Source organism: Bidens hawaiensis, unplaced genomic scaffold (assembly GCF_021521415.1).
Source record: "Bidens hawaiensis isolate Kalapana, Puna unplaced genomic scaffold, B.hawaiensis_p1.1 tig00013076_1, whole genome shotgun sequence".
NCBI lineage: Eukaryota > Viridiplantae > Streptophyta > Magnoliopsida > Asterales > Asteraceae > Bidens > Bidens hawaiensis.
In genome coordinates this window covers 660,299-672,715 of record NW_027492102.1, presented here as the reverse complement: position 1 = coordinate 672,715, position 12,417 = coordinate 660,299, and the positions used below count along the sequence as shown (strand labels likewise).

General features: G+C 41.6%; 1 non-coding gene across 1 annotated transcript; it reads left to right on the top strand.

Moving 5' to 3' along the window:
- Window positions 1-10,681: 10,681 nt before the first annotated feature.
- TRNAN-GUU (transfer RNA asparagine (anticodon GUU)) lies at window positions 10,682-10,755 on the top strand. The gene has a single exon. It is a non-coding gene; the product is annotated as a tRNA-Asn (tRNA).
- Window positions 10,756-12,417: the final 1,662 nt, after the last annotated feature.

The window sequence follows — 12,417 nt, the reverse complement described above, 5'->3', positions numbered from 1 at the left end:
ATCTCATCATTTTGTAAATTTGTAACCTTCTATGTTTTGGAATGAAATTTTGTTTTTCCCTTATTCGCATCTTGCGCATTCCCCATTCATCTCTTTATATTGCATGTTTGCTTGTTGAATATAAGATATGCTTGCACGTTGAAATAAGAACAAGGTTGTAAAGAAATTATTTTACTTAATCCTTGTCATATTTTAAGTGATTTTGCAATATCCTGACTATGTTGACACGTGCCTTGGCGTTTCATTATTCCTCTTTTGCGCGACGTTATCGCGCATTTATTATAGGGAATTATGAGTGTTTTAGCTTTTACGTGTCAGTATGTGTTACTCTGATATCCATTACAATTCCATGCGCGACCTCGACCTGAGACCTTAACAACTATGTTTTGGCATGTGCTTTGCCTTAGTTGTGCTTAGGTATTTTTATGGTCTAGCTGCGCAGCATGTAGGATGGATCTTGTGAGTGATTTGAGCTAAGGCTCGTATTATTGGGCTAAGGCCCTGAGCTAAGGCTCGTATTATTGGGCTAAGGCCCTGACGTTTTAGAGTTAAAACTCGTTAACGCGTTTGAGCTTGAAGCTCGCGCATGTATGTTTTACTTCGTTTTATTTTTGTTTTGATGTCAATACAATGTTGTCATATTGCTCAAAATTAATAAAGGGAAGTGTGAAACATGTATGCAAAAGGTAATAGAACACACATTAAGAGAAGATAGCGCGTATCATTATTCATAATGGCTTAAAAAGCCTTGATTACAAACTTGATAATTTTTACATGAAACATTTTCTAAGCTGTGCTGCGTTCCATGCGCGCGGGATCTTCTTTCCATTCAAATCTTTTAAAGCGTATGCGCCTTTTCCCAATTCTTCCGAGACTTGATAAGGTCCCTCCCAATTGGGGGACATCTTTCCCGGGGGTATCGCGCGGCTAGCTTCATTGTTTCGAAGGACAAAATCATTCTTCTTGAAGTGGCATTCTTTCACGCGCTGATTGTAATACTTTTCTAGTTTTTTCTTGTATTTGGCTTCACTGATGATAGCCGTTTCTCTGCGCCCTTCAAGTAAGTTGAGATCCAACCTTCTTTCGCGCTCGTTATCAATCTTACTCATCATGAGCACTCTATGGGATGGGCATCCAATTTCTGCTGGAATCATAGCCTCCGTTCCATAGGTTAGGCTGAACGGGGATTCGCCATTGCTGGTTTTGCTTAATGTCCTGTGCGCCCACAGGACATTAGGTAGCTCCTCGACCCATGAATGGGATTCTCCCTCCAACCTTTTCTTCAGCCCATTTAGCAAGCTTTGGTTCGCGCGCTCCACTTGGCCATTCCCCTGAGGGTGGTATACTGAAGTGAAGATTTGGTTGATGCGCAATTCCTTGAGCCAGCTGGATATCTTCCTGTCGGTGAATTGTTTGCCATTGTCGCTCACAATTTCCATGGGCAGGCCAAAACGGCATATGATGTGGCTCCAAATAAATTGCTTCATCGCCTCGGCTGTGATTTTTGCTAGTGGCTTGGCTTCAACCCATTTTGTGAAATAGTCTACTGCCACTACCAAAAATTTTTACTCGCCCTTGCGCTTGCGGTAGGGGACCCACAATATCGATTGCCCATTTGTGGAAAGGCCATGCGGAGGTCACCGGAATCAAGTTGTTCTTTGGCCGCATGGTGTTTGGCGCATAGCTCTGACACGCTTTGCATTTTTGGATCTCTTTTAACGCGTCCAAGTACATGCCTGGCCAATAGTAACCTGCGCTCATTGCCTTAGCAACCACCATGCGCGGGCCAGCATGTATTCCACAGATTCCTTCGTGTATCTCTCTGATCACATAGCTTGCTTCCTCAGCATCTAGGCATTTCATGAGCGGTCCAAGATAAGAGCGTCGATATAATGTACCATCAAGCAGTTCATAGTTCTGCGACTTGTGTCTTATCTTCCTCGCCTGTGCGCGATCGTCCGGTACCTTTCCCTCCTTCAAGAATTCCATTATTGGAGTTATCCATGATGAAGGGGTTGTATGAATTACAAGGACAGACTTCGCTCCCACCGACGGGTTGCTCATTACTTCTACCCTGACATCTTTGCCAAAGTGATCGAAGCTGGTTGATGCCATCTTACTCAGCGCGTCAGCAGACTTGTTTTCACTGCGCGGAATATGTATGATTCTGAAGAAGTCAAATTGCTGGATGAGCTTTTTCGCCTGCTCTAGATACAGAGGCATGGTGTTCTCCTTGGCATCATAAAGGCCATTGACCTGTGCTGCTACCAAGTATGAATCAACATGGGCCTCTAGCTTTTTAACTCCGAACTTGTGCGCGATGCGCAGACCAGCCAGCAGGGCTTCATACTCAGCTTCATTGTTGGTGCTCTTGAAATCCAACCTAATTGCGTAAGTATACTCATGACTTTCTGGATCCACCAGCTTGAGGCCTGCGCCGGACCCTTCATTGTTTGAAGCTCCATCAGTGAATAATCTCCAAACATTTTCTTCATTATTGGCTCGCGGAGGGTCTACCTCGCGCTGAGCCTCTTCAATTTTTCCTTCAGGGATTTCTGCGATGAAATCAGCTAAGACTTGTCCCTTTATTGCTGGACGGGGCTTATAGGCGATCGTGTGCTCTCCTAATTCCAGCGCCCATTTTGTCAGCCTTCCTGAGAGCGTGGGACGCCGCAAGACTTGCTGGATGTTGTAACCAGTCAGAACTTCAATAGGATGACCACTGAAATATCTATAAAGCTTGCGCGACGCGTGTGTTAGTGACAAAACTAACTTTTCCATGATGGAGTAGTGCGTCTCAGGATCTGTCAGCACCCGACTCACATAATAGATTGGTGTTTGGATTCCCTTGCGATCCACCAACAACACTGCGCCGATGGCGCGCTCTCCTGCTGACAGGTACAATGTTAAAGTTTCACCAGGAAGTGGAGCTGTGAGCGCAGGCAGATTTATCAGACATTCTTTTATCTCACTGAAAGCTTGCTCGGCCTCAGGCGTCCACTTGAATTGGCTTTTCTTTAGGCAATTTCTCAATGTGTTAACGAATGGGGTAGATTTGCTTGCATGGTTCGCTAGGAACCTGTTGATTGATACCAATCTACCATTCAACTTTTGAACTTCTTTCATGGTGGATGGTGAGGGCATGTCAAGGATAGCCTCCACCTTCTCTGGGTTCACCTTGAAACCATCCTTGGTGACCATTACACCGAGAAATTTCCCTTCTTCTACGCCAAATGTGCATTTGCTCGGGTTGAGCTTCATGTTTACTTCCTTTAGGCGCCAAAGGGTTTCTTCGATGTCTTTGAGCATTTGTTTTTCCTCCCTGCTTTTGATCACCAAATCATCCACGTAGAGTTCTAGGTTTCTTCCAATTTGCTCGTTGAAAACCGCGTCCATGAGTCTTTGGTAGGTGGCTCCCGCATTCTTCAAACCAAAGGGCATTTTTGTGTAACAAAAAACACCCTTGTCGGTTCTGAAGGCAGTCTTGTCCTCGTCTTGTGGTGCCATTTGAATTTGGTGATAGCCCTTATAGGCATCCAGAAAACATTTGAGCTTAAATGGCGCCACGGAGTCCACCTTCGCGTCAATGTTTGGGAGGGGGTAACAATCTTTTGGACATGCTTTGTTGAGGTCTTTGAAGTCAATGCACATCCTCCATGACCCGTTGCTCTTCTTTACCATCACAGGATTGGCTACCCATGTCTGGTATCGTATTAGGCGGATGATGTTTGCGCGCAGTAGATCCTCTACTTGCTCATTCATGGCCTTTGCCTTCTCATCCCCCATGATTCTCTTCTTTTGAGCAATTGGCTCTACGGACTTGAACGTGTTGAGAGAATGTTGCGCCAGGTCTCGCGGAACCCCAGTCATATCGGAATGTTGCCAAGCGAAGACCGACATATACGTTGTGAGCAATCTTTTCATTCTCAACCTTGTGTCGTCTGATATCGTAGCTCCAATTGTGATTGTTTGCTCTGGGAATTTTGGGTTGAGAATCCATTCCTCTGGCGCGTTGTTTGCCATTGGAAGTTTCATTCTCCCTTCCCGCGGAATACTTGTCACTGCGCACAAATGATCTCGGTATACAAATGTTACACCTGTTGGTGTTGGGAACCCCAACGCGCCGTGCGCTGGCGACGGTATGGCGTTGAATTGGGAAATCGTTCCTCTACCCAAGATCATATTGTGGCATGAAGTGGTGGGCAAGACCAAGAAGTTGACAATTTCAGCTCGCTTGTGTTTCTCATCCCCCATGGTTAGTTCAAATTGTATCTGACCTAAGGGGTGAATGATTTCATTTGAAACACCCGAGATTGGTGCATTCACAATTTCGAGCCTTGCTTGGTCTGTTGGATCCAACTTTCTGAAACATTGCTCATACATGATGTCTGATTCACTGCCAGTGTCCACCAGGACTTTTGACACTTCATAATGAGCAATGTGTGTAGTGATGACTAGAGGACTGCTGATAGAAGGGCCTCCCCTGATTCTTGGGAAGATTACTTGTTGCTCGCGCCAATCTCCTTGGACTTGCGCGCTTCTCTTTCTCGATCTTTGCCCTTGCCTTCCTCCCTCGGCTACACAGATTCTTTTGAACTTTTTGCTGGCTGAGGCTCCATCTGGTTGTTCATTCTCTGGTCTTGGGTTTTTCACCAGGTGAGCCAACTTGCCTGATTTCACATCTCTTTCAATCGCATCCTTCAAATGGTGGCATGCATCGGTGTTGTGCCCTGTGGACTTGTGAAACTCACAATACTTGCCACTGTTTGGTGGTCCCTTATAGTGTAGTGGCTTGGGGCTTTTAAACTGGACATTCTCTGTGCTTAACACTTGTGAAGGCGTTTTAGTGACAGGAGTCCATATTCTTGGTAGAGGTCTGTTAGGCTCTCTGCCCCCCTCCCTCTTGTCACCCTCTCCGCGATTACGACTGTCTTTTTGGGGCTGGGGTGAGCTTGGTTGCGCCTGCTTTTCTGCGGGAGAAAAACTGGTTTGTTGCAACCTGGACCATACAGAGTTTTGTTTGCCCCTCCTGTCGTTGTTGCGCGGTGCTTCTGCTTGGTGCCCTCTTTCTCTTGCTCTATCTTGGGCAATTTGTTTTTCATTTCGCGCGAAGACTCGCGATGCTTCCATTAGCTTGGCCCAAGTGGTTGGCATGCCATCTCTGCTCACGAGAGATCTGCGGAGTTGATCACTGCGCGCACCTTGTATAAAGGCCACGCGCAAGAGTTGCTCAGTGATACCTCCAATTGCAAGAGATTCCTGATTGAAACGAGTTATGTAGTCTTCAATCGTTTCATCATTCCTGCGCACGCAGTGCATGATGTCATCAGGGTCGCGCGTGTGTCTGCGCTGCTGTACGAAGTGAGCTTGGAACTTCTCCAATAGCTCTTCGAACCCATCGATTTGCCCAGTCGGCAAGCTTTCGAACCAGACACGCGCCGCGCCCGTGAGGCAGCGAGCAAACATGTGACACCATGTTGGCATCGTCCAGCTTTCTAGGTTTCCAGTGTTATAAAAACCTTGTAAGAAATCGTCTGGATCTGTTGTGCCATCGTACTTGCCCAACCCACTTGGCATCTTGGTTTTGTGTTGAATGGGAGCCTTCGCGATGCGCTCAGTGAATTTTGAATGCTTCACCAAGATGGCTGGCCTGTACGGTGTGGTTACGTCCACTTGCCCTCTCGCTGGTGAGCTGTACGGTGTGTACAGATCCAGATCGGCTTTGGCTCCAGGCGCCATGTTCATGTGCGCGCGGAGCTGTGAGCGTCCTGCATGAGTATCTCGCGTCTTCCTCATGCTGTGCACTTCTTCATCACTAAAATCAGCGTGTTCAGTGTGAACAGAGTGACCATCTTCCGGCGCGCGCGCCCTTTTTGTTGTTCCTTGAATGGTTTGCTTATCAAACGCGAGCCTTTGTGTTAGGTCGGCTAACTTTTTGTGTTTGACCAGCTCATTGTATTTGTCCATTAAACGCCGTTGTTCGTTTATGAGCCATTCTTTAGGGCCATTTGTTTCATCTTCTGGACCCATTGGTCCTTTTTGTTTCGCGCCGGTCAAATTTTGGAACGTGAGATCGTCTGGAGGAGTTTCAGTCTGGCTATGAGGAGTTGTGATGAAGGGATGGTTACTGGTGGTGCGCGCAAAATCACGCGGCACCCTCAGAAACTGCTGTCCCTCATTAACATCCTCACGCTCAATATCCTCCAGAACTTGATCGCTGTTTCGAACACCAGAAACCATGGTGAAGTTTTTCAGAGAGAACTGATGAGATTTTGTTGCCGTTGTAACAGGTGATGGCGCCAATGAAGAAACGTGGATCGGCTCACTAGTAGACGATCAACTTTCCTCGGGTATGAGTATGCTATTTCACCGATGGTTCTCCGGAGTATGAGTTCTTCTACCTACAAAACGAGCAGCACCGTGAACTTACCTCTCAGAAAGGGACAGAGGGGTCCTCTTTGGGGTAACCCTCCGGTGTGAGAATAAGAGATTGTAGGAGAAGATAATAATAATCTGAGAGTGAGTAAGGAATTGGAATGTATTTTCTTGCTTACCTCCCCTTGTGAAGGTGGTGTGGTATTTATAGTGCTAGGGTTTCCAATGATTGGGCTCAGATCCCATTAGGGCCTTTTTGGCCTCCTCCTATTGCTTTGCGCCACGTGTCCTTAGGACACCTGGTGCTTTTTCATTGATTATTCTCTGACCCAGGCATTTTACCTGACCCATGTGCAATCACGTGGTAGCACATGGGTTTTGCTGAGTTGTCCACCTTTCATTGGCAGCTGTCAACATCAGCATATTCTTATTCCTTAAAGGATACCTTCTGGAAGGTTGTCTGACGAGCACAATCAAGGTTGTCCTTATCCTGATTTGGATAAGGACGAGGTTGATTATGTGCACGTGTGATATGCGCCTATCCTGAGGATGCGCGAAGTCTTCTCTTTATTCTCACGCGCTGATGTTTCATGCGCAGATGTGATATGCACAAGCATATGTAATATGCGCCAACCGCAGATGTGATATGCGTGAGCATGCGATATGCGCCACGCGCAGATGCGCCACGCGCAGATGTGATATGCGTGAGCATATATGGTGCGCGAGCATGTGATACGCGTGAGCATATGTGATGCGTGAGCATATATGATATGCGTGAGCATATGTGATGCGTGAGCATATGTGATATGCGCCGTGCGCATAGATTTTGGCTTTGTGCCTTCATGATATCTTGATTTCAAGCCTCTTGTCCATATCTTGTGGGTTGACCCGCCCCGCTCGATGTTAAGGCGGGTACATACCTCTTCACTAGATAAAACACAATCTGCATTAACCACTAGATAAAACACAATCTGCATTAACCGATTCATATAAATGGGTACATTGCCGCACAAGTCAACCAATCATTTGTCAAAGTTTCTTGATTTATGCTTAATATGAGATACACTATCATTTCAGCCCCAAGTGATCATAAAAGTAGCTCATCATGGATATTTTGTCAGCAATAACGTATCAAACATGATTATAAAAACTACATTGTTATAATAAAATTAGTATTTTGTTCGGTTTCATTTTTAGCATTTTTAATAACTTACTTCTTTGACCCGATTTTCAGCAAAATACAACCTTAATCGACCCATTTCAAAAGTGATCGAAATCTCCACTTTAATAGCTTATTTTTTTGTTAGAATCATTTGCAAAAGACATCATTTCATCCTTTTCAGGTGGAGCATTTGGAGGGAATAGAGGAGCACGGCCCATACCACCAGAGAAAGGAGTGTTTCCATTGGACCATTTGCACTTATGTGACTTTGTATGTATCCTCACACGGATTTCCTTTTGTTTTTTTGAATCAAAGTTGGAAATTTAAATCCATTTCTTGATGAACGGGCCGATTCTCGTTATGATTTATTTCTAACGGGTCAGTTGGGTAAATCAAGGGATTCTCACTGTCCAAACATTATGGATAAAGTGCGTTTATTGAAGAGTTTAGTTAGCAGAATGACAGCTTTACCGTTAATGCGTTTAGGATACCAATTCTGACGGAAAGCTTGGAAGGTTTAACTAAGTAAGGGCGATTAAGGATATATTCTGACAATATGTAATTTAAACTATCATTTTTTATAAATCTACCATTATTGTGGGACAAATTAAATAGAAAGATGAACAATACATTTGGAGTTTTGGGACAGAGGAGTAGCTATAATGGAAGCGGGTCTAGCAGGTCGCAAAAAAACCCAAAATGTATTTTAACGCATACAGACTACTAAATTGCTTTGTTCAAATAATTAGTTAACTATGATAATATTTTTAAGGGCAATTACCATTGAGAAAAAAAAAACAGAAATAAAAGTCCCTCAAAAAGTTTTTGCTCATTAAAGTCCATTTACATGTTATATTTGAACAAAATTGTGATCTTATTTTTAAAACAACTTGGAACTGATACATGTCCGGCTGTTTTTCTTATGTGTGTATCTTTTTTCCTTAGTGGCTTATAATTTGTTTATCCTAGTTATTCTAAAGCAATTTGGATGTACCAGTTGAAAGTTGTTTAAAAGCAATCACAAATTTGTTCATATTAAACTTGTAGACGGACTTTAATATGCAAAATTGTTGAGAAATTACAGATGATATGTTGTCCTTTTTATGTTATTTGTTGTATTTTAACACTCAAATTATTTATAAAAAAGTATATAAAAAGTTGGACAACATGTGTTCTAGCTAAACCTGGCCTAATCCATGTTTCCACCGTAACTCGTTTTGACTTGTTACCCAACTTTCTACGACATGCCCATTTTGCCACCTCTGGATGGTAGTCTCCCTCAAGTAGTTTATATAATTAATACTTCAATCTTTTAATCTGCTCTTTTGGTGTTGATTTTCTATGTTAAGGAAAAGAAAGAGTATATAAGCTGCCTCAAAACTTCAGGGCATATGTAGACATTTTTCAAAGAAATACTTGGAATGTCGTATGGCAAAGTTTGTGATTCTTTCCCCTTCTCTGTTTGCAGTCTTCATCGAATATATTAGTGACTTTCACTTATCTTTAAGTTAGTTTATTGGTTAACACTAGGGGTGACAATCTTGACCCAAACCCTTTCAAATGAGTCAATCTGAGTTGTTTTAAAAGTTAAATGAGTTGGTTTGGGTAAAAGGTTTTAAATAAATGTGTCAAAATGAGTCATTTGAAATTCCATCCTTTTATTTTCGGGTCAAAATGGGTCGACAAGTTCAAAGAAATGGGTCGATGTGGGTTAGTGTCCTAAGGAAATGTGACAGGTTTCGGATCGGAACGGGTTTTCGTACAAGACAGGTTTCGGCACGAAACAGGTTTCAGATCGGAACGGGTTCGGTTCAGGTTTCAAGTCAACACGAGTTTTAACCCATGACGTGTTGGGTTTTAGTTTCTTTTGTTTCTTTCTGGTCGATTCCGGACTCGTTTTTGTTCGTTTTTTCAGTTTTGTTTTTGTTCGGTTTGAATTCTTTTACTTCCGTTTTGATTGATTTTTTCGATTTCGATTGATGTGGTCCGGTTTTGGCTTTTTGTTTCTTTGTTTCATTTTCGTCGATTCTTTTGGTTTCGGTTCGATTCTACATGTTTTTTTATGGAACGAGGACAACGTATGAAACATTTTAGTGTTTTTACTTTTTTTGTTTATGATTTATATTTTGAGTTATAATTTTTTTATTATTATTTTTGAATATTTTTTTTTGAGGGTTTTTGATCTTAATAGAAAACCCCTAAAAAAAATAATTAAAAAAATCATAACTTAAAATATAAGTAAAAAACGAAAAATCTAAAAAAACTAAAATGTTTCCGCCGTTATTCTCGTTCACCAAAAAAAAAAAAAAAAACCCGGTTTGACCCTAACCTATTTTGACCCAAACCAAAATAACCCTTTTTTTAATTGACTCATTTTGACCCAAACTCATTTTGACTCATACTCGTTTTGACCCATGACTTATTTCAACCCATGACTCGTTCGACCCAACCCAACCCAACCCAACCCATTTGCCACCTCTAGTTAACACTATATAACCAAATTAACCGATCTTTTAGGTTCAAGAAAAAAATTGGTTTAATCTATGTTTATGAAGTAGATACCCTTATGTTGTTCAAAATCAAACTTACGATACTGTCTTTTGTTTTCTAGGAATTTGATGGCAAAACAAGATATGCAGGAACTTGGTTTCTTGGAAGGAAGACAAATCGGAAGTCGCAAAACAGGAAAGCATAAATGAAAGGATAAAAGGATGAACTTAATAAACTAAGATTAGTTTTTGGTTTATGTTTTAAATATATGGACTGCCTCCTGCGTGTGCCTGTTGTTTTCGGGGACGGGAATTCATGAAATGACTCGAGTTTAGTCTCAAAACACTGTCAAGTAGCAACTTAATTTGTTAGAAAAATCTATCAGTGCATCGGTGATAGATTTTTACTTTTCACATAATAGGTCTGGTTGGACCACCATTTTGATTAATTTACTTTTCACATAATAGGTCTAAGACGGCTTAAGAATTTCCAGATACAATCCAATATTACAAAATTTAGTCAATGTTTTACGTTAATTCAGAAATATGTTATATTTATATCAGTTTAACCTTTCTCAATTTGTGATTTGCTATTTCACAATTTCTTGTAGTGTCATTTATTGATAAAGATTTACTATGATTGTCATTCTAATAAGCTGGAATAGCTCAGTTGGTTAGAGCGTGTGGCTGTTAACCACAAGGTCGGAGGTTCAAGCCCTCCTTCTAGCGATTCATATATGTATAATTTTTTTATTTTATATTTCGCTTTAGTATAAGTAGTCAATGGACAATGGCCTTTGAAAACACAAAAACTAATGTTAAAAATGATAGCATCACAATTTTTGAATGTTTGGATAATATGTTTACACGCTTTATCACATATTTGTGCATTTTAAAAAGTTTATTATGTAGTTAAAAGTACTAAATTTGGGTCGACGCATGAAATGATTTTTGGGTGAATGAAAAGATGTTATGACATTAACTCTCTTTTATCTAAGTAGCAAAAACAATGGGTGATTTGATGTGTACACCAAATTAAAACATGCAAGAGGCAATGGATTATGTATAGTCGTCGTAGTACACTTATACACACTAGCTTCAATTTTCATCCGTTTAAAATAACTACTTTTTAAAGAAAAACTAGGTTATACAACAATCAATGCACACATTCATTCGGGTCTGAGTTTTTCTTTGTACCGGGAAGGTGTGTGCGTGTTGGGGGGGGGGGGGGGGAGTTGGCAATTAGGATTTTTGCGTATAAGTAGGGTTAGCATATCGTGTATATCCATCCGTACACGATAAGACACAAACACGAAACATTGTACACGGCATGAAAACTTATCGCGCACATGTATCACAAACTCAAACACAAACCTGTTAATACCAAATAACACGATAAGACACGAACCTGCCGGAGAGTCGGAGAAGGGCTTGGCCATTCGGTGGCCGGTGGCACCGCTATAACTGCGAGGAGGCTGGAATTTCGAAGAATCATAGACGTGGAGGTAGACTAGATAATCTAAGGGCTGCGACTGCCGGAAATGTGAAGGGAAACCACTGGACTATTGGAGATCTGGAGAGGGAGAATCAGAGTAGGGTTTGTGCTTCTTTTGCTTGATGTTGAATTGGAATGTTTTGCGTCGTGTTCAGTTGTTTGGTATAAAAGTTTATGGTTAACTATTTAGGGTATAAAACATATTATTATATTATTAATCTTATATATTTTTATTTGTAAAAAAAAAAAATCTAATCAGGTACTAACGGATACTTAACAGGTAAACGGGTATTTACCTGTTTAGACACGGAAATTAACAGGTCGATTCGTGTCTACCTGTTCAGTACACAAAACATGTTAAGGCCATACCCGATAATGTTAAAGTCGTGTAGATTCGTGTGTGTATTCTTGTATTGTGTCTAAATTGCCAGCCCTACGTATAAGTAACACTAAAAAAAATAAATTTAAGGGGGACGACTGTCCCTTTCTTACCTTTACGTCTGTCCATTGCACACATTTGAAGTTGTTAGGTCACTAAAGTATTTGAAGGAATGGGTTAATTTGAAGCATGGGGTGTGGACTCGTGGAAGTGAACGTGATGTCGCCAAAAGCCATGGATGGAACACTTTGCCACCTGTTAGGGCATAAATATTTTGTGCCGAGGATAGGTTATCCTTATCCGACTTCTGGATCGATTATCCTTAATATGTGTTCCAGATTGTATCAGGATCAAGGATTCTCAATACTTATTATTAACTAATGGTTGTTTTCTATATGTGGTGTTATGTTAAACATGCATAACGGCTAAGAGACCTAGTGTACCTATTATTTCGTAGTCCATGGGAAGTGGCACGTGGTCAAAGAAGTGCAACGTATCTATGGGAAGAGTGGCGGAT